Below are 22479 nucleotides of genomic sequence, written 5' to 3' on the forward strand. Positions count from 1 at the left end.
CCGGAGTTAAAAAGTGCTGCTGGCCGAGCGGCAGCCCTAGTGCGAGGCGCGGAGGCTGAGCGGCGGCAGAAGGGGCCAGGGAGCTGCGCTGCCGCGCCGCCGACCCGGGCGAGGCTCGGCCGCGTCGTCCCTGCGTGCCGGTAAGGAGATGCGGCTCTGCACCTCAGGAGGGGCAAGCTGGAGCTCTCACCAGCCAGCCGCCTTCTGATTTTTTTTTTTTTTTCCTCCACTCCTTTCTTTCTTATTCTTTCTGCCGTGCTTATTAGGAATGTTAATTAAGGGGGGGGGCGGGGGGGGGGGACGGAGGAGGGGACAGCACTTATTCTGCAAAGTTGGCAGCTGCCTTGCGGAGGGCTCTGTCCCTGCCGCCGCGCCGCGGTGATCCCCCCGGGCTCCGCGCCCTGCCCGGCGCTCAGGGGCGTGTGGGGACCGTGTTTGCTGGCGTTCTAAGTCAGGCGAAGGGATGCGGCGTTTTCCTGGGGGTTGTCATCGCCAGCGAGACACTTTGGGCGAGGAGAGGTGGTGAGAGCGGGAGAAGGGTCGTGTGTGCTTGGAAGAGGATAACAATAATAATTAGTAATAACAACAGCAAAAGGATTGATAACTAGAACATAATAATTTTTAAAGTCTGTCTCTGTTTCTTGATACTGCCTACTTGCTTTGAAATGAATACAAGGCAAAGCCCTTCGGATCATGAGCGAAATCCGAGGCAAAGTGCAGAACTGAATGTAGAACACAGTTGAAATGAGGCGCTCCCTCAGTGAAAAGAAGGGGGCAGAGCGAGCAGATCGGGGGACGTTACAGGAATTGACAAATGTGAAGTCTTTTATTTGATAAAAGAACGGGGTTGAGGAGTGCTGGAGGAGGTGGAAGTAAGAGGGTAGGCGTACAGGCATTTTTACAGGAAAGAATTTGGGTAATTGCAGAAAGCAAGCGCTGAATTTGGTGGTGTAGTTAATGTTTCTAAGGAGCTGGTAACATACTTTCTGTGTCGGCTAGGTTGAACTATTTATGTATTCATATATATGTAACACCTACTTACATGCACACGCAGGGAAAACAGTTTGCATACTACATCTGTGTATTCTTATGCAGAAGGTCGAGTCAAGAGATAAGCAATAGCAGTAGAGGTCAATGGCTGTGGAAAGGAGTCCTGTCACTGCTGCAATAAAATCCATATTTTACGGAGAGTTAAATGCAGTACTTTTTCAGTGCAAGTGGATGGTCACTTAAGTTACTCCTGATGACATTCAAGGTTCGAGAAGTTTAACGACCTGAATTACTCTCAGCACGATGGCACAGCTACTACTTTTATTCAAATCGAGACGATAGGGCACCTTTTTCCTTTTATTTGTGTGTGTTTTGGGATTTTAAAGTTCTGTTAGCAGTGTATGAGAAATTGATTGAGTAGCACAAATTACTTAGAGAGTGTAAGGTCAGTCCTTTCTCCAAATTTACTGTTCTTCTAGCACAGCTGGAATAAAGAGTACAGTTCTTGTGTATTCAAGAATCTCTGAGGATTGAATGTACATCCTACATGTGTACTTCATGAGCTACATGCATGAACATTTTCGCAAGGAGAACATTACAATCAAGAGCAAGGTTATTTCCATTCACTTTTGTCACAGGACCATGTGTAGTAGCATTCTGGAAATGACATAATTCCAAGGGAATAAAATTGCTCAATCGTGCAGACTTCTTTGGTTTTAATCAAAATAGACATTGCTCTCCCAGTCAAGATAAAGGCTTATCTCCTATATTTGCTGGGCTGAAATCTCTCTTATGCAGACAGTTCTTTACAAAAGTACTTGCATGTTACTTAAAACATTCCATAAAATTGATTAACATCTGTTCCCGAGCAATATAATGCTATGGGTAATGGTGCATCCCTGTTCATTTCTGTTTTTCTAATTCCTGTTTAAAGGCAATAAGTTTGCATGTCACAGGAGAGTCGGGTAGGGCTCGGAGGCTTGTGATCAAGATTAAGTAGATTCCTTTATCATGGATATACACAGTTTTAAAGGCCTGGCAGCAATGACACAATTGGATAGCTCCTTTAAAGAGCCTAAACATGCTAATAAAGACTGCAAAGCTGAGTATCTTTTTCCTCTCCTCTCAGATGTTATCTGACACAGCACCAGTAAATATATAATCTCATATGCTTCTGGCTTTCAGCTGCACCATAATCTTTCTGGACATATTTCTAGTGGTTTGCAGTTGACTTTTGAGCTGAGGGAGGGAAGAGGAAAGAAGCCAGTCTTTTCAGAATAACGTAATCAGAGCAGCAATATTTTTTTTTTTCCTAGAGAAAATGGCATTGATTCAGTTCTGTTGCAGTTCTCTGCAATTATCCTTTGCAGCCATTTAAGTAACTGGGGTCCCCATAGGGACTTATTAGTCCCTCTAGGTATTTTAATTTTCACACCAGTTCGCAGCTCTTGCATATCTCCATGCCAGCACTCTAAAGATTATATTTATAGGTACGGTCATCATTTTCTAACCAAGTTGTTCGGCTAGAAATGTGCATCTTAACTTCTGACTCTTCTCTCCCTCCATTCCTCCCTCCCTTCTTCCCTTGCACAGCTCTTTCATGCAAACAGTAACCTGCCGCTTAAGGCAGCCTTCCCTTTCATAAAGTTTGCATTTTGCCATCTGCTGTTTCAATAATATTTAGTTGAGAGACTTCCTTCAAAGCAAAACATAGACATGTTAAGAAATGTGGGGTTTTTTTTTTCCCTGCTTTCTGCAGAAGATCTCAAAACTAATGTGAACTTGATAGAAGTTATAAATGTGCCTGTGATCTCACCAGCTGAGATCCTTCTCTAAATGAGCAGCCCTCCTCTCAAGAGCATACTGGGTTCCTCTGCACAGGAACCTCCCTCCAGACCACTGTCCCCTCAAGTTTGCTACATAATTTTGGCTTTGACTGAAGAAGTTTTCAGCATGCTGATATGCTGCTTATTAATAGACTCCTGCAGTATTTTGGGGTTTGGAAGGAACCACTGTTGGGTTTTCTGGTGGTTGCCTGTGTGCTGTGTGGTGGTCAAGCAACATTTATCTGTTGTTAAATGAAATGGTGGTCGCTGTCTCATGCTTTAACTGAACTTTTCAGTGTGTCACCTGCCCTTTGTTGACTACTTTTAAATTGTGCTACCTTTCTGGTGCAATCTTGCAGCATTATGGCTCAAGATGTACAGGAAATTACTTATGGATCTCCTTGGAAATGGTGGCTAATTACTAAAATGAAAGGTAGCTGAAATCTATAAAAAAGAGTAGGTAGAACGCATTTGAAGCAGCAGGCCCCATTGTGATGGTGCCTCATCTTACATAATGGTTACGATTCCTCTAGTGGCTCTGCTGCAATTATACCAGAATGAAGTAGAATTGGTTTTCACTATCTTTTGATTATCATAAGCATGTGGGAAAGACTTTGCCTTGGAAGCTGGGTGTTAGGGAGACTTCTTCATTAACCCCTTGAAGACCTAGTTAGCTGAAGTAACTGTTCCTCTGTCTTCAAAGGCTTTGCATCATTTGGGGTTTGCTTCTTTTTTTCCTTTTCCTTTTTCCTATATAATTTCTTGAGTTCATAGCTCTTAGAAACGGTGCTGATAAAATCAGTTGTGGTTATCCTGACTGTCATGATGGGGCCAAATTTAGGATCTTTTCAATGTAAATCTTTAAAGTGAATCCCCCATCCTGTGCAGAAAGTGAAGAGTTCTGTGGCACACAGAGCAAATCTCTTCTGCTGACTCGGTGCAGGATTCAGTTTGCATTATAAATACCATTCTCAAGTTTAAATGTGTTCTGGTTGAGATAAAAATCCAGTAGCAGCTAGTTTGCTCATGCTGCATGCTTAGTCATGGCAGACCTTTCCAAGGGGTCTGAAAAAATTATGCTCTGTGAGGAGAAATGTATGGCATCTTGCCTTGTTTCATTTGGGATGGGGAAAGTTGAGATGTAGCATGGACATTTAATATTAAATGCAGCTTTTAGTTGTCTTTTTTGTTTAAAAAAAGGTACAGGGTAGATTATTAGTCTCTGTTTTAAAAACACCCTTGAAGAATGCATAATTGATACAAAACATCAGCAGAAAAAGTCATCCTCTCTGGGTTGTGCTGTGAGTGTTGCTGCAGTGGAATTAGGTGGAGGAAGTGCTGAATAAAAGCATTTTTAAAGTTTGAGTGTGAGTACTTCATATCCAGTTGTGCTTTCTATGCTGTAAATCTCAGCCTAAGAGTCTCTTTTTAGTTCTTCCCCAGTGAAGATATGTGTTGGGACTCCATCCAGGTTCAGGGTCCTAAGCTTCTCTTAGGGCACTGCTGTGTGTCCTAATCCTGATCACCCATCAGCTACTTCCCCATCCCACTTCAGGCAGGTTTATCCCTCTTTGTGCCTATGGCTATCTCCTTATTCCAGGTGGGGCTGGCTGCCACCATTGTCTTCCACTTTATTTTCCTAGTTGTGCATTTGGCACTGAAAAGCCCAAAGAAAGACTGTAAATATTTGAGTTTATGTTTTTGTTTGTTTGTTAACAAGAGCATTCCCAGAAGAAAATAGGACAACTGAATTTCAGGAGCGTTTATAGAGTGGTGTGAATTAATGTTATTGGTTGGTACATCCAGTCTTGTGAGCTGCCTACTCCTTGAGTATTTTTCTCTCTCAAAACAAGCCAGAAAGGATAGTTTCCTCTGCAGCCGCAACCCTCTGAGCAGCAGTGAGGATCAATGCTGATGGGGAAGGGTGAGGGGAGCCTGTGAGCCCCATCAGGATGAAAAACCATGGAGTGTACCATGGTCTTTCAACTGACATGGTCTCCTTCCTGAGTTAGGATGGTGGATCTACAAAAAAAAATCTTTAAGCAAAGAAGTGATTTCTTAACTGTGATGGTGACAGAGCACTTGATAGCACCGTGCTGAAACATCCAACATAGAGTGATACTGCATTATCTTTCTTCACACCCAGCCACAAGACAAGCTCTCCATACCCTCCCCTGCACCAGGCACATAGACAAAAAGTACATATGCATTTCCATCTGGTCTCATTCAAGAACACTGCCAGCCTTGCTATGTTTTAAGTAACCTGTTCAATAATGGTTTTATTCTGGAATTGTGGGCAAATATTTTATGGGTTAATTAGCCTGTCTTGTCAGGATGTGCATATATATTTATATATAGTCAGAAAATGCTTAATTCTAACCAGAATGTGACTATTAGATTTCATTTGCAACATAAATACCCATCATAACCCCTCAGCTCTTCCCTAATGACACACCACAGTGTGCAGAAGGGAGCACTTTATGAATGAGATCTGTCCTGTACTAACTCGGTACCGTAATTCCTCTCAGCTAAACTAATTTCATTATCATGCTGTAATGTTTACAGCTGCCTCTGAGATAATAGGTGGTGTATCTTTCCAGCATTCCCACTTCTGCATCTAATCGCAGAGTCAGAGCAGGAGGACCTAGGAGAAAGGTCAGCAGGAATTGCAAATGAGCACAAAAATTAAACAGTAGTCAAGTTTCCCCTGTTACTGCAGGTTTGTGCCTGTCTGGTGGAGAGCAGAGCTGCCTGATCCTTCATTACAATTGTCAGCTAATAGCTTCAATAAGCACAAAGGCTGCTTAATCAACACGATCATTACCATGTAGCTCTGCTTTGTTGTGAGGGTAACACCAAACTCAAAGAGAATACTTGCTTCTGATGGTAACTCCACTTAGCATTGAAGCTCCTGGTGATCCAGACTTGCATGAGAGGCTGTGGAGTGGTGGGAGAACCACTCCTGCGGTGCACCCCAGCTGGGATGCTGGCACTGCAGCACTGGGGCCAGCCTTCCTGCCGACAGCCTCACTCCAGGGAAAACCCTCTCTCTTAGAAAGATGTCTCCTCCTCCCTCATCCTCTTAGATCCAAAACCATAGTAAAAATAATTAAAAACACGGTTGCTTTTATTTTTGCCCTGAGGACTCAGGTGAAATCTGTTTCCTCACCGAATTGATTCGCTTTGAGTGCGCCTGGTGGCTTGTAACTTTAGGGTGTCATTAGTCTGGCAATCATTATTTGACACAAGTATCTTTGTAGACAAAAAGAAAATTATATCGCTTATTGTAGTCTGCAAAAAAACCCTGCAAGAACCCACAGATGCTCTGTACACATTTGGGAGTCTCATTTCAAGGGACAAGGTGTAGTTCACTGACGTGAGGCCTTCACTCCAAAGCTGTTCAAGTGTTCTAGAATTCCACATCTTCACCACATGGCCCCACTGTGAGGCTGGCCTGTATAATTGGCCGTGTTTTAGCGAATCACCACAAAGGTGAGTGACTTGCCCAAGGTCACAGGAGGAGATCATAACACAGCAGGGATGCTGAAACAGGCTCTTATAGCAAGTACAGCTTGCAGTCAGCCCGCCTGCCTCTCTCTTGCTCTCTTCAGTTGTTGTAGCTGATCAAAGAATGGATGCGGGGGAAAAAGTCAGATTTGAGTTTCTTTTTTTGATCCAAAAGGAAGCCAATTATTTTTCTCAAGGACTCCTTGCATCTGCTTTGACACTCTCTCCCCAAAGAATTTTCTGGATGTTTTTTGCTTGTTTGTTCAGCCATGTTTTCTGTGGTGGGGTAGGGGGGCAAGCTGGATAGCTCCAGAGCTGTCTGAGACAGGACTAAGTATCTTATTCCCAGGAGAAAGTAATCTGAGCTGTCCCCAAGCAAGGTGGCAGTGACCTTACTGTCTGCATTGGCCGAGCTGGACTGGCCACAGAGTTTCTTTATCATTCCCTGCCTCATACATTCCCACCTACTTATGCCTGTGGGAGAGAAGGGGATAAAAAAGAAATCTCATAAAAGGCTGCCTATTCTGCATGCTGCTTCCTGTGGTTTGGGGCAGCCAGAGGTCATACCACACTATCTCTTGTTCATGTCCATGCCTGCATGAATTCATTTCAAAGCACCCCTGCTTTGTAAATATCTAAGGAGTAGTATTCCTAGCACATACATATGAAGGTGAGTCAAAGGGAAGTTACTTGAATAAGGACATGGTGTACACCAATACCCCTGACACAAGTATTGATCTTAGTGTAAATAAAATAGAGGGAGAAGTAGAAAAAGACACATAAAAAAAGACACATTAAATTTAAAAGTTATGTGGCCAGTTTAGATCGAAGCAGTACCAGGTCCTGAGCTCTGTGCCACCTACTATGACCCAATGCTTTTGGAGCTGGCTTGACAGACTGATCAAGCTCTACAAGAATTGAAGAGAACCTGTTTCCTCACTTTCATAGTGTGAAGAGTGCCCTGGCAGATCACAGAGCAGGAATATATAGAGGTAGAATCTTTCAGGGAGCAAATTTCTTTTGTGAAATTGGTGCTCAATTTAGTTGTCAGGGCTGAAAGGGAAAAAGATGCAGAAGCAACTCTTAAGTCCACCAGCCACATCCCTTTAAGCAATTCATGCTGTGCCAAGCAGTTTTATAAAACCCTGTATTTCATCTAAACTCCATTTAAGTCTAAATAATATGAATGCTCTTCTTTGGCATTTCCCTTCTCAGTGCTGATAATTACCAAGTTATTTCTGCCATAAGCAAAGCATTTTCTTCTCTCTGACTTATCATACCTGGTCCCAGAGCAGTTTTGATTTTGAACGTACCAATAAACTGCACTGAAATCTACAAGGCTGTTTGAATATTTAAGTGTTGTTATGGATCAAGATGTCAGGGTTTGTAATGAAGTGTTTACAACTTTGCAATTATTTTCATGGTGACCACAACATGACTGCCAAATGTTTGTATAATTTGTATTGCTAAATAATAGGCTACACAAAATGAGGATGGAAAGAAAACCTGTGTAATGAATAACCATCATGTCCCATTGATGCCAGCAGTATAGCCCTGCATCATCTGTACAGCATGGAGGATTCTCTGTAGTCTCTGTTGGTTCCCATCAGCACTTGCAGAGGGGAGAGAGAGGACTGGACTGAGATTTTCACTTCCTGGCTGTTTCTCCTGGCATGTGATGGGGACATTCTTCCTTTGTGCAATTGTCACTGTGTGTTGCATCGCTAAAACCAATTCTTAACTCGGATTCTTCCTCCTTGTGCCTGTGTCTTCAGGTCATCTGCACTTCAGAGGAAGCAGAGCATAAGCATATGAAGAAAAAACCTGGCCCAGTGTATTGTATTTATTAATATTTACAGCCATCAGCACGATTTTGCACACAATCTAATCTCAAGCAGCTTTGAAATTCAGTGCTTCTCAGAGCGGTGCTTCCCATCAGAAACAGAAGTGTGCACTCTGATTTATAGTGTGCACTCTGATTTCTGCTCCTCTTGGAAAAAAAAAACCAAACACAACAAAACAACACAAGAACAGGTTCCCACTTTTCTCAGCACATAATTTATATTGCTATTAAATGAAATACATTACCATATCATAACATGTAAGGGTCTCTTTTGCAGGATTTCTGAAGCAGTTCCTCATTAATCCACCATAATTCATTTGTCAAATATCTCAAAGCTACATGATATTGGAGTTACTTTAATGTATGACAGAGTTTTCCTTGGCAGCAGGCTGTAATTTCAACCAGGCTGGTAAATGTGAGGTCAGAAGCTGGTTGCTGGAAATCTAGAAGGTTAAAATATGCTGCACATCTTTCTTCCCTGTTGCAATAACATCCTGAGTCCTGGATGAGCAAAAGTAAATACTGGAATTATTCAGGAAAAACAGGTTTCATCCTCTTGGAATGGTCACTTAATATTGTGTGTTTTGTGTCTATTACAAAAGTATTTATATTTGTCAAGCTGGCATTAAAACCAGCCTTCATGTGATGCAGACACCTGAGGCTCAGATTTAGTTTCGAGCCCTGACCCGAGCAAGTATCTGTTACGTCTCGGAGGCTGTGGTCTCTACAGACAGAGCTGCTGGAGCCGTGGTGGTGCCTGAGGGGGTTGCAGTGTTTACAGCAGGCATCCTGGCATGGGCAAGCAGGCATCCCAGCACGAGGAGCAGCCAGAAAACTTCTGAAGGCTGAACTGAGCAAGGCACGTGGAGAGACTAGCACATATGAGCAACTGCAGCTTCAGTAAGTGTTTGACTGGGGCCAGCTCACTGCAATACAAAACACCAGAGGTCTTAATTGTTAAGTCCCACAGTTAGTGTGCCTTGCTGCTGATGGTAGAATGTACCAGATTATGGCAGCAGCAGCAGTTTCCAGCTCTGGGAATGGTGAGGTCAGCATAAGCAGGAGGTATTCAACCAGATGATGTTCAAGTCCTATTTTTCACTTCTTCAAAGGTGACATGGTGGAATGTTTGATGCTTTTTTATATACACTACTGATGGTAGTGCAGGACTCATGTTTATTGCAGCTTTATTTCCAGGATATGTTGCACAAATGTTAATGAGGACATGCTTTCAGATACCACCCAACTTTCTGTATTCTGCCCTTACAGATTTCTCTTCTTCCATGGGAACGTTGTTTTATAGGATAATAATTCTTTGCTCAGCCTTGTGCATGTTCCAATCATAGAATGTTTTAGAAAAAACTAATTAGATCACCAAGTCCAAGAGTTAACCCAGCATGGTCAAGTCCATGTCTCCAAGTGACATGTTTCCTCAGGAAGAGCAAGGCACGCCAGGAAGCCAAAAGTTTAAAAGGCTTCAGTGTGTTGGAAGTAGGTGTTTGTGCTCACATAGTGGGTTCATCACGAGGCTGGATGAGCTCGCTCTTGTGACTGCTATTTTACCATTGACTCCAGGCTGCCCAAAACAAAGCAGAGACCAAGCAGAATTCATCTGCAAACTGGGATAAGATGAATTATCACAGAATATTCTGAGCTGGAAGGGATCCATAAGGATCTTGAAGTCCAGCTCTTAAGTGAATGGCCCATACAGGGATTGAACCCACAACCTTGGCATTATTAACACCATGCTCCAACCAAATAATTGAACTGAGCTATTAGAAATAAGTTGCTAATGTAAGCAAGATTAACTTGATATGCTGCCTGAAATGAGATGTTAGAGATGATAGGGAGGAGAGAAAACTTTTCATTTAGATGGAAACAGGACTGATTAATTAAGCAGTAACGAACAGGGAACCTTGCCTTGAATTGATATGAGGCTTGCAGTGCTAATTTAACACAGAATACAGCTCCCAATTTGTTATTAAATTAAAATGGCTTTTAAAATTGTTTACTTTTTTTTTCCTTTTCTGATTCTGTGTGGAAAAATGATTATTCTGGCTAGTTAGAGAAACCAATCAGAGCAGCAGAAAGTGTAGGTTGAAAGAGGAAAGATTGTTATGTTGTTTAATTAAGAAATATACACTAATGTCCATGACATCATGAATAAGCACTTCAAAGTAGCAAGTATGCTCTGTATTGCATATTAAATGAAACAATTAGTATGCTAACAAGCTGCTCTGGACATACACTAAAAAGACATCACACTTCAGGAAATGACTGTTCTTATTTTTTACTCCAAAGATCTACTCACCTGACTGACAAATAGTATTAAGAAATAACGAGGAAGAAACATAATTCCTCTTCATCCTTTCCCCTTTTCTTGCAATTTTCAAAGCAGTTTTAATTTTGGAGACTTTGTGGTTACCCCACACAGGAGCTTTCTCTACCCCAATCAAATTATATGGTAGAAGTGTGAGAGATTGTATATGATAGACAAATCCTATGGAATAAAAGGGAAAACAACCTTGTAGCGACATTGCTTTTTTAGTCTCAAACAAAATACACTCTTGACAGGAGTGATTCCTTGTAATTTATTGTAGGATAGCTCAACAGTAGCAATTTGTCATGCGTAGTTATGTAATTTGATGGGTTCATTTCTTAAATGAATTATGGATTATGGATTACCTCTGTATATCAACAACAGAGCTGTATCTTTTATGTAAATATTCCCTCAACTTTTCCTTCCTCTTCCAATCCATTTTCCGTCATACAGAGATGACTTTTTTCCATCTAATCTTTCAACTAATAAGGTGTTTAATAATTTAGCAGCCTAAAAAATGAGCATATTTCAAAGGAGTTAGTATCAATGGTAGTCTAAGAGCCTCAGGCTACAAAAAAGTGGATGAGGTTACCAAAGTTTTAGAGTCAGGATCCCAACTGTCTTTCTGCTTCAGGCAGCTATTTTATTAAAGTTGGTATTAAACAACACTGCCTAAGGTCTGATTAACAATTTATGACTTCCTAAGAAGGATTAACAGAAGCCTATAATTTTTATATTTAAATCTTGATTTGCATCTAAAAGAAACCATACCCAGGTTTATATTTTCATTTATTATTATTATTATTATTATTATTATTATTATTATTGTTGTTGTTGTTGTTGTTGTTGTTGTTGCCTCTGAAATTGCTTTTCTGAATATTGCAGGTGCCAATTTGTTGTGCTGATCTGTTGGTACCTCATCCCCACACATGTGTCAGAGGGAAAACTTGCTTCTTGCATCCTGGTGATGGGCTGGTGGCTTTTGCCTCATGCTGGGCTCGGTTGCTCTTCACTGTCCCTGAAGTCCATTGGGGCAGAGGGTGATCTGCAGTTGGCAGTCACATGAGATCTGCAAGACCAGGAGCTGAATGTTGTCCAGCTAACATTACTTTGGAGAGTAAAATCCAGATGTACAGGAGCAAGGCTCGCCTGACATACTTTTCAGACATTTATTTTGTGCAACCAGTAGCAACTCTGTCCCAGTGTCTCAGTTTTTTATAAGCCTCCCAGTCCTGTTTATGGTCCACCTCTGCTAGGAGAGGAGCAGAGGATGATTCTGCTGCTGTGTTCTGGGATGCAACAGAGAAGGAGCTCTGTTGTTGCTCTTTGCTCTTACAGAGGCAGCTCAGAAAAAGGCATGCTGGTAGGTGAGAGAGGTGAGGAGTAGATACCTAAATCTGTTGGCCAAACTCTGCTCACTCTCCTGTACAAGGAATCAGGCCAAAGACATGCAGCTTAGTGGAGCAGAGTGGAATTTATTCTAATTCTGGCAAAGATATTTTGGATGATTTTTGTTTTAATGTTCAAATAGAAAATAATAACAATGGCCTCTTTTCAAACTGTCCTAATTTTCCCATTGACTGTCTTTTCCAAGTTAAGCTGCTTTAGTAAGTTTTGTGGCTTTTTCTTTTTTGTTTTGTTTTCCCTTGTGTATTTCCCTTTCTGATACTCTTCAGTGAATTTAACACTCATTTCACTGAGGGCTGGATGTGGTGGTCATAGTGTGTAGAGCTAAGGGAAAAAATTGTCATCTAGGGGCTATGAGCTCCACTGGCTCACAGCAAGGGAGACATTACTTTGGTTTTCCTGAGCTTCTCTAGTCAGTAAAACATTAAAAGGTTCTGAAGAAATGTTATTTAGGGATCTTCATTACTTTATTTGAACTCTCATCATGTCCATGGTTTTCCTTATAACCAATAGCATGGTTTTGTCTTGGTCTTAAGGGCTTTTAAGTTTTAAAATACTAGAGCCATAATCTGAAAACTGCTGGTTCTTCAGAGCAGAAACAAGCATTACCACATTCAGAGAAAGATTTCTCATTTTCCTGGTTTTTCAGGATGTGCTAGACTGAATTTAAGTTTTAGGGCTGCATTCACATTTCAATAGTCTGCTGTTAAAAAGAGTCCAAGAACTGCAGTCAGAATATTTTCTTGTGATGCTTGCCTTCGGCCTGTGCTTGTGGGTCATTATTGACAGAGGGATTTAAACAAATGCTCAAAAGATTGTGCTGAATCAGGGAGCAGTACCTGAGAGGAATAAGCCCCTTAGATGCTGGATTAACAACACTCAAGGTTTCTAGTTTATTCTTCAGTTCTGACTAAAGTTTCATCCAGTCATATTCTCAGTCAAAAGTGGACAAACGAATATTATTCCATTGACTTCCATGGAGCTGTAATGATAAATATGAGGTGGAAAACCAGACCAAGGAAGCAGAAGAAAATGCATGAATAAATTATCAACAGTGGACATGCCCAGGAACTTAGAGCAGTTAGCTCTCCCCACTTTCTCTTCTCTCTCTCCCCTATTAAAAAATCTTCAGCCATGTGTCTGGAGAGCAGGAGCAATATCATGGGACTTCTGTGGCCAGAGACAAAGAAGTCAACAGTGCGAGTGGATAGTTCATACTTAATCTGTTTGGTGAATTACTTATCAAACTATTCTGCAGCAACACATATTTATTTGTATGACATTAATATCCACAGGTCTAATAGTGGGAAGCAGTGTTCTAAACTAATAGAGTCCCAGCTGGCAAATATGTTAAGAGAAATGTTAACAAATATGTCTTAGCTGTAGGATTATTTGACTAAGATATGGCTAACTTCACCAGAAATCATATTAAAAGAGAACGGTTGAGTTCTACCTTATAATAGATGTGTAAGTTAAACATGTCAGCTACACTTTTGTCCAATTAAAGCACATTTATTAAAAAAGATAGCTGAATACCTGCAGTATTGTGATTCATTCTGTAGCTGCTAGAATGGATTTAAGGTCTCTGTGCACAAAATTTGCAGGTGAGTTCTGTGATTTTTCGCTCACAAAAATGGCTTCCTGGTTACCATAAATGAATTAGAAATAGAAAAAAAAATAAAACCACATCTGACCATAAGAAAGACAAAAGATTGTCTTATGTGTAGTAACAGCATGGTATCAGGTATAACACAGAATATCACAATTCTTTAAAGAAAATAGCAGAAAGAAGTAAGAAATAAAAAGTGAGGTACAAAACATTGGCTGGGAGTCACGGGAGACCATACTATGTGGCTTCAGTTGTCTTCAAGATAAATTTTTCTCTGAGAATGACACATCTTTCCCTTGTATTTGTGGGTAGGATTGTTGCCAGGAAAATGACCTCTTTGAGCTTTGATTTTAATTTTATTCCATGTCTGTGACTACATTGTCGGAACTACATAAGCTGTTCAACCTTGGTCAATAGCTACTTTGTGGTTATCCCAGGTTGCTTTCTGCAGCAAGGTTAAGAGAGTTTGGAGGGAAAGGTTGTCTGTGTCATCACAGTTTGCAGATACAGATATACCATATCCGTTAAAAGAACTACTAGATGAAAACAGTCTGTCAGCACCTAGTTTGTAAACATCTCTCAACATCTGCTTTTGGATGCTCATTATTAGTTGATTTCTACCACACAACAGTGCTCTAAAATGTTCTTGTGTGGACATCCTTTCCAGAAGGGCATGTGGATATCAGCTTGCAGTGGAGTGTCAGCTAGCCTGAATCCAAACACAAAGCCAAGTGCCTTCCCGTTTTGAAAGTTTTGCAAATGGTCTCATCTTGACATGACTGAATGAGGGAAACATATAAAGTTGTGATCTCTTAACATCTGTTCCTGCATTGTTTTCTGAATCTCTTTAGAACGAGCAGACACCCAACCCTGCATTCACACACCCAGCTTTAAATGGGTTACTGGTATTCTGCACTTTGCTGCTTGAATTTTTCTGCAGCTTCAACCCAGCTCTGAAATGTGTCCCTCCAGGTTAGCTTGCATAAACATAAAGCCCCAAATTAGCATTGCAAGCAACCATTGCCCTCAAAAACCAGTAGTTTTTCTGTGCTCAGTGCATATTTGCCATCTGCTAATGCATTAAAAATGAAAAAAAAAAAATCTCGGCCAAGTCCTTAATTTGGAGGAAATTTATGTCTAACTCTAGTAACTTTAAGGAACTGTCATTACCTTTACCAGCTAGAGAACAGGCCTCTGCAACTCAAAGTAGAGGATGCTTTGGAGCATTTGGGCTGTGCATTGTTTCTGCCTGCCTGAAAGGATGACAAAAAGACTGAATATGTTTTCACAGAGGCAGCCTTCTGGTTGCTGTCCACTGTGCAGAATGGGGTATGTACCTATACGCTGCAAGTCTTCTGTACTGCCTGGTTCAAGGCACGGCTCACATACCTATGTGATATAAATACTCAGCTTTGCTTTCTCAGCTCTAACCCTTCCCATGCAAAGTCAGAAGCGTGGACACTGTGCCAAAAATAGGATGCTGAATCCTAGCTCCTTGCAGAAATGATCTCTTTAAAAGCCACAAGCAAAGAGGGAAAATGATCTGGAACCTTCTCACACCATAAAGGATATTTTGGTTGTCTAGCGGATTTTTTTCTTCTATCAGGGAAAAAAGCCCCAAACACAATTAAAAGATTTAAGTTATAACACCAGTGGACACAGGAATGTAGACACAGGATTGAGCATTTCTTGTTTCTTGTGTTCTTGTAGACACAGGAATGAAGATTTTATCCAGAATCTGCTCTGGACAAGTACTGTGTGACTCTCTGCATTACTATTCAGGCCACTGGCACTGGAAAAAAATAGACAATGTCAACACAAGAAATGTAGAAGGGTAAGAATTTATAGAGAATATGATTGTATTTTACATCTAAAATTCTGTCTATTTTCAAAAAGAAAATAAGGAACTCCTAGAATTTATATTTTTCCCTGCAGTATGATGGATTGATAAATCACTTTGGGGGGGTGATATTTTTGGACAGAATAAAATGCTCTCTAGAAGTTTTTAAATTATGCTACCTGGACAAAATAGTTCACTAAGAGTGTTTTAAAAGGCCTCACAAGAAATTCTGCATCTTTATTTCACAGTTCACCCTCATTTGCCTGTCTCAATAAAGTGTTACTCTGCCATTGAGGTTACCTGGCTTGCTGGCTGGTGTCACACATCTTTCAGTATGTTGCTACCAATGTAGTAGTTGCTGGCAAGCAAATGGGTGTTTGAAAGCCCTCTACCTTCAAGGCCCTTACTCAAACCCCATTTAGAGCAGATGCCGGCAGTCAAAAGCGCCATTAATACCACCTAATGGCTCTTCACTGGACCGTGTAAGCAAAACAAGTATTTTCATACAGAAAAAAGATAAATAGTAGTGGGTTGTACTAATAGCATCATCTGTTGAGAAATTCAGTGGCACTGGCCCATGAACCAGAAGCAGCCGTGGGGTGGAGGAAGGCACTGCCAAGTGATCTCTAGGCTCCTTGTTGAGATGGGCTGAATAAACTCTCATTGCTGCTGTTTATCCATTATCTGCTCTGTGGACAAATAAACCTTCAGCCTCTGAAGCTGACACTGTCTATAATGCAGAAACATTGCACCAATAAAAAAATTTAAAAGAAAAAAAAAAAAAAGCACATTCTAAGGTAGCTGATTTATCATGGGAATATGTCCCATACTTTTGGGCCCCTGAGTTGCTCAAAGCGCCTGTGGCCTGTGTTTTCTCATATCTGCAGAGAACCAAGGGAAGTCTCTAATCTCAGAGTGGAATTCACTTGTCTCACATTCTCTTCATATAGTGAAAGACCTGCAGTGTATAAAAATGTACCTGATGCATTTAGGCTAGATTTTTAAATTGTAGAACTTTGAGTTGTGATATCTTCTCTGATGGAGGAAGCACAAAAAGAAGCACAAAAGATACAGTTTTGCAACTGCCCATTAGAGACCACTTTTAAAACAAGGAATTGGATAACTCGACGTTTGAGTGTTAGTACCCTTCCTTTCATGAGTGAGCTCATGCTGAGTTCAATTTTTTTTTCCTAAAGTGCATTTTATCACTGCCTTTTAAGGTCTTTATTCTCCAGAGTAGATCACTTGCAAGTTTACAATGGAAAATTATTTCATGAAGCTGGTGATGACTCACTGGAATAGGTATTTGCAGACCTGGACACTGGGGTTTGACGATTGTCTGAGCGCAAGCTTTTTAGATATGCACCCCAAGAGAAGCATAGGCATGTAAAAAAAAAATACTATATGGCATGTAATTGTAATGTAGAACTGATTTTTGCCCTCACACAAATAGATGTATATTCACCTAGAATGCATATATCTGTTCATTCCACACAGACATCTTTTTCTTTCACTTAAATCCAAGTCAGCCTAAAGTTTCAGTTAATCAGATGAGTACATCAGTATTCTTCCAAGGAAAAGGAAAAGCCAAACCCAATGAAATTTATAAAAGGACATGATCCTGTTTTCTGTCATTTAGATTGTCTGGCCAAGTGACAAGATCTACAATCACTCTTTGTTAAATTGAATTATTGGTCCACCCTCTCCACTGGAGATCCTGGTGACATTTTCAGTGGGCTTCTATGAGTTTGCAATGTTGAGATTTTAGCTCATAGATTTTAAGGAAATTGTCAGCTTATGTGACTAGAATTAATGAATATTTAATATTTTAGAGTTTTGGTGGTGTTTGTGTCTTCTGGAAATTTATTATGTATGTCATTCCTTGTCCACTAGAATTGATTTCTTTAAAGCTCTGACCTGTTAAGGTAAGGATGTTATTATACATGGATTTTACTAAAAAAGTTAAATCATAGCTCTCACATGTGAAGAAGGCCTTGAAAACATGAAGTCTACCAAAGGAAAAAAATATAAAAGAACAATCTCGGGTTATTTCTAAGTCAGTCTAGCTTACGATTAATTTGGAGACTTTGAGTTGACAATACAGTAAATTTAATTGAAAACGTTTATAATTTCTTGCTAACTGGTTGCTTATTATCAGCAAACTTACGTCTTAGCTTTCTGGAGCAAGGCATGTTTCAGGACTCCACTTTTCCATTCCTGTGGTCTCACTCATTCACTCATGTGCAGCCTGGCCAAAGACACATGGATGCCTTGGTCACAAGTAGCTAAATAAAACATAAATGTATTAAGTAAAGGTGAATGATAATGACTGTAACACTTAACACTTGCATGTTCCTCTGTGTCCAAGCACTTCATAAGCAGAAACTAATTACCATACACTCAGTAATAATGGTGTGCTCAAAGAGATGCTAAACTGTGTTCTTCTTGAAAAAAACAGCTGTGCTGGGAAAGGAAATAGCTAGATTACAAGATAGAAGACAGCATCTTTAGGATAATCCTTATGTAACCTCATGCACCCAGGTCCCTCCCATGAGATGGCACATATCCACATTTTCCCACTAACTCCTACACGGGAGAGGTTTGTACCTTGCCTGCATTGCCTTTGCTTCAGCTTTGTTGGTGCAAAGGGGCTGCAGGGCTACAGGAACTTCTGCCTTTGTCTATTTGTGATAGGACACAGAAAAAGGGTTGGGAAAACATTTTTTAATGGCCACAGCTTTAAAGAAAGCTGACTAACCCCTAAAGCATTTTCAGTTACATATTGCAGAGCAAGACAAAAAAAAAATCGCTTTGCTACTCTGCTGTATTGCTGTAGCAGAGTCATCCTGTGTTTTCTCCTTGAAGTATGTGATGTCACCAAAAATTGATTACTTGGGCAAGAAGAAATAGGATTGCAGAGAAGAAACAGATTTGTTATATTAAATTGATTATAGCTTTAGGTATAGATAAAATAGATAACCTTGCTTTATTTCATGGGGAGAAAAAGATAGCTTTTTAAAACACTTAAAAAATTACACATTTTTAATGAAGTGTCTCAAAGAAAGTAAAAAGCATTGGAGTTTTTTTGTTTGTTTGTTTGTTTTGTTTTTTTTTTGCATTTGCTTACTTGTAAAAAACCTTCAAGGGACAATTCACATCTCAATATATTTTTTTTTTTTTAACTTTAGCCAATAAGCCTTTCCAAGAATAAAGTCCACTGCATGGGAGAGGTGGTGGCAGATATTTTCTAAGAGGTAGCTAAATTGTGCATGTTGTGCTCCAGGCTCTGTGCAGCTGCCCTGGAGCTGCTCCTTGGGGGTGCCAGGATACATTGATGCAATTGCTGTGGCCCCTCAGGGACCAAAGGCATTTTGGATAAGAGGGACCGTACAAAGTTTTAGGCATGAGATGAACTTTGGAAATGAACAGGAGTTTCTGTTGTCTTGGCCAAGCCCCCAAACATGTTCATGGCATTTCTGAGCTTGCCCAGCACATGTCACTGCAGGCAAATTTGCCTTTCCTTGTAAGGGATGGTGTGGAGATGAGCTTTGCTATCCATGAATTCTTCAGGCATGGACATTCTTTAAAAATTATACAGCCACTAAACAGCAGTGGTGGATATCTTAGTTACTGGAAATGTTTGGGGTTATAGAAGAACACCCACCCCTAACTTTAGTTTCTTGGCATTAAAAATTGATCTTGAAATACCAGCCCTGTAAAATCCATTGATCACTCATTCTAATGCAGGAGGTAAGGCATTCCTGAACCTCTTCAGTGTTTAGAATATAGATTTAATGAAGGTGGATGTTGCAAGTTTCACGGATGGTAACAGCTTGGATTGTATTCTTTCTGCTTCTTGTTCTTAAAGCAGCAGTTTCCCTGGGCTAAGATGCTGAATGTCTTTTTCTCTTCTCAGCTTTCTAAAAATTAAGTGTAATTGAACTCCTGTGAATGATAGCTTGCAGATAATGACCTAGCCAAAATTCCAACTGGAGCTCATTTAAAGATGTCATTATTCCTTTTAATTAAATAAAAAATAGGAAGTTGGTCCTTTCTTATTGGCAAAGAGTATGAATTCTTTTCTCATTGATCTATGTTCAGTAAATCCTATAACGTACATGAATTCTAAAAGCCTTTTTGAGGGTATTACAGCACAATTTTTTTGCAAATAACATACATGCTGAAATCCTATCTTCTTTTTTTCTTTTTTTTTTTACTTTTTTTTTTCCCCAGAACCTTTCTAAACCAGTATCTATTTGAGCTAAGCTTTCACACTTATCACAGCACTAAAAACGTGGAAGTTATTAGATTATTGGCAGTGCTAGCATAGCTTATGAGCTATTTAACTAGAATAAGTTAAGTTTCTAAAATGCTGATTTAAGAAAACAATAGCAAACAGAAGGTGTTTACATTCAGATGAGGGTAATACATTAAAAAGAAAAAAAAACTCAAACAAAACAGGTCAAAAGCAAACAAACAAAAAAATCCGCAGCTACCCAAATAGACAGTGGAAAATGAAATGATTAAAAAAAAGTCTCTGATCAAAAAAAAAAAAAAAACCCAAAAAACATCTGCATGCTAATCCTGGTGTTTTCAAGTGGAACAACAGAGTAAAAGGAAAAAACCCCACACATTTAAAAAGAAATGTGAGAAGCAAACAAAAATATAATGATGAATGGAAAAATAAGACCAAGTCAGAAAAATTCAGAGAAAGAAACAGATTGAATCTGAGTGTTCTTTCACAATAGAGCTTCTTCTGGTGTGACTGCATATTCAGCAGTGTGAATATTATAATTAAAGAATGTCAGCTCAAGCAAAATGTTTTAAAACCTTCCTATTAATAAGCAGATAAACTGCTTAAAAGTACTGATTACATTAGGAAAAAAAGGAAGTGTTTGGGTTTTATGTTTCCATTCCTTTCATCTGCTAGAATACATTTAAATAGCAGATGTCTCTCCCAGGCAGTGTTCGATAGCGGGGTGGTGGTGATTTTGATGCCGAGGTGATAAGAGCATCTTTGCGGAGGGGCTCAGCGCTCTGCTGCAGGTCCCGGCGCTCGGTGGTACCTGTGCGAGCGCCAGGCAGCGATCCCTCAGCAGCAGCCCATCAGCAGGATGGACGGATGGATGAGGTGCTGCTCGGGGGGCTCTCCCCAGCGCCCTGGGCTGCGCAGCCCCGCCGAGCTGCGGGCACAGAGCGGCTCCGGGGCGGGCAGGCAGCGAGGGCTGCGCGGCGCCTTGTCCCGGGATGCGGGCAGCGCAGGAATGCGAGACAGCGAGCTCCCCGGCGCTGGAGCTGTGCATGCCAGGCCAATGCGCATCCCGGTCATCCCAGGAGTCTGGAATTTTTGTCCAACCGCGTTGCAGTTCGAGTCGCTGCTTCTTTTTGTACAAGGCAAAGCTATGAAGGTTCCGGACGTGAGAATAACTCTGGTGCCTGCAAGCTAGCCTAGACAAGCCCAATCTTGCAAATAGTTCTGCACATAGATAACTTTAGAGATGCAGTTTGAAGCCCTTACATGTATAGCCAGTTGCTTATCATTCAGAGATTTAGGGAAGATCTAATCATTACATGCAATGATCTCAGGGAAGATCGTCATGGCAGTGTAGCCTTAAACCCACACTTTTTTATGTCTCTTTAAGATATTGTTCCCACACAAATAATTCAAAGTTGTCTGAGGTGTGAAAAAATAGCAGTTGAAAAATAGCTGCTGATGTATATATTCATCCTAAGCTGGAAGGAAAACATTTGTCATTTGGAAAGCCACTCTGAGCTTGCTTTTTTAGCACCCAAAAGTATCAGAGTACCTTAAGGTTTTGTCAGGTTCTACATGTGAGGCTGCAATACACTTTTTTCCCTATTGTGGCCAAGCTCTGTGTTGTGACCAAGACAGTTTACCTGAGGTGTCATTACAAAGCATGAAAAAATTGTTATCATAAATCATCAATGTGAAAAATTGACAGACTTTAGGGTTGCAGGATTTCTTCCAAATTTTTCTCCTAGCTATGAAGCGAGTGGTAAGCTAGCACTAGGTTTCAGTCTTTTTCAATTGCTAAAGTGCTGCTCTGCATTTCCAGGTTTCCAGAGAGTCACCATGGCAGTTAGGTTGTTAATCCAACCTTGAAGAGCAAACAGCAGCACCAGTAACAGCCTGGTTATGAGTCTGTAAACATTGCCTCATCCATTTCAGAGAAATTTTAACTTTCTTCCCCACTCCAGACAGTGACATACAAACTGCCCACTCCAGTGTCAACTGTTTAGAGAACAAAAACTTTAAATGTTACAAAAGACGATTAAAAAATTTACAGAGTAATTAAAATGCATGTCATCACAGTATGGTGACACCCACCGTGATTAAGCACTTTTGGAGTCAAAGACAAAACTAAATAAATGTTTCTTACTGTATATTGTATTTAACTTTCTTTCACATGGAAATCTCCACAAAAATGACTTAAGTTTCAAGTTTGGCAGATGAGTACATTTGTGTAGCAGAACTACGTGATGCACTATCATGCACATCTAGATGAACAAAAGCTTCACATTTAAGGGGTAGAATTTGGAGAGAACAGCATTTAGTAATGTCAGTTCTGAGTGGAATTTTCCCTTCTCATTCTTTCATCCAGAAGTTGCCTTTCCATGCTGTAGTAGTTTTATGGTTTTGTATCAAAAATGTATTTTCCTCAACTCCACGGCTGGTCTCTCTTCCTTCTACAGTTTGGTCATCACTGTTTGGCCACTGTTTCTTGCTGTGTGCTGTTCTGTTTTAGGCTGCTTAATTAGAAATGGTTAATTGGCCCCAGAGTCTTATGTCAGGGAAAATAACAATATTTTAACTGTATTAAGCTCCCACAAATATTTCACTTCATGCTAATTTCCTTGCTTCCAGCGGAGCTGTTTAAAATGCTAAAAAAGACCACCCTTTTTTGTCACAGTTAAATAGTTAACAAGGAAATAGCGTAAGGATTACCTGTTTGTAGTTTAAAATGTGTATCTGTGAAGGAGATAGGTGGGTTTTGGTTTGGGTTTGTTTTTTTTAAAAACACTGGCCATCCTTTCCCTCTTAAATTATTTGCCGGTATCCCATCAAAGCACCCATTTAATTACTTCTTTCCCAAAGAAGTAATTCCCAAGGCCTGG

General features: G+C 40.4%; 1 protein-coding gene across 3 annotated transcripts in view; it reads left to right on the plus strand.

The window, feature by feature from the left end:
* LOC110482821 (cadherin-6) overlaps positions 1-22479 on the plus strand; it is a 97138-nt gene continuing 74659 nt past the window's right edge. Inside the window, exon 1 of one of the 3 annotated variants that reach the window (XM_021552333.4) lies at positions 1-140. The gene's annotated coding sequence lies outside the window, so the exon portion shown is untranslated. Of the gene's footprint in view, positions 141-390; positions 523-22479 lie in introns of those variants that run through there. The other 2 variants (XM_021552334.4, XM_021552335.4) reach the window with 2 other exon arrangements.

The sequence above is a fragment of the Lonchura striata genome, chromosome 2, assembly GCF_050655825.1.
Source record: "Lonchura striata isolate lonStrDom1 chromosome 2, ASM5065582v1, whole genome shotgun sequence".
NCBI classification, from domain to species: domain Eukaryota; kingdom Metazoa; phylum Chordata; class Aves; order Passeriformes; family Estrildidae; genus Lonchura; species Lonchura striata.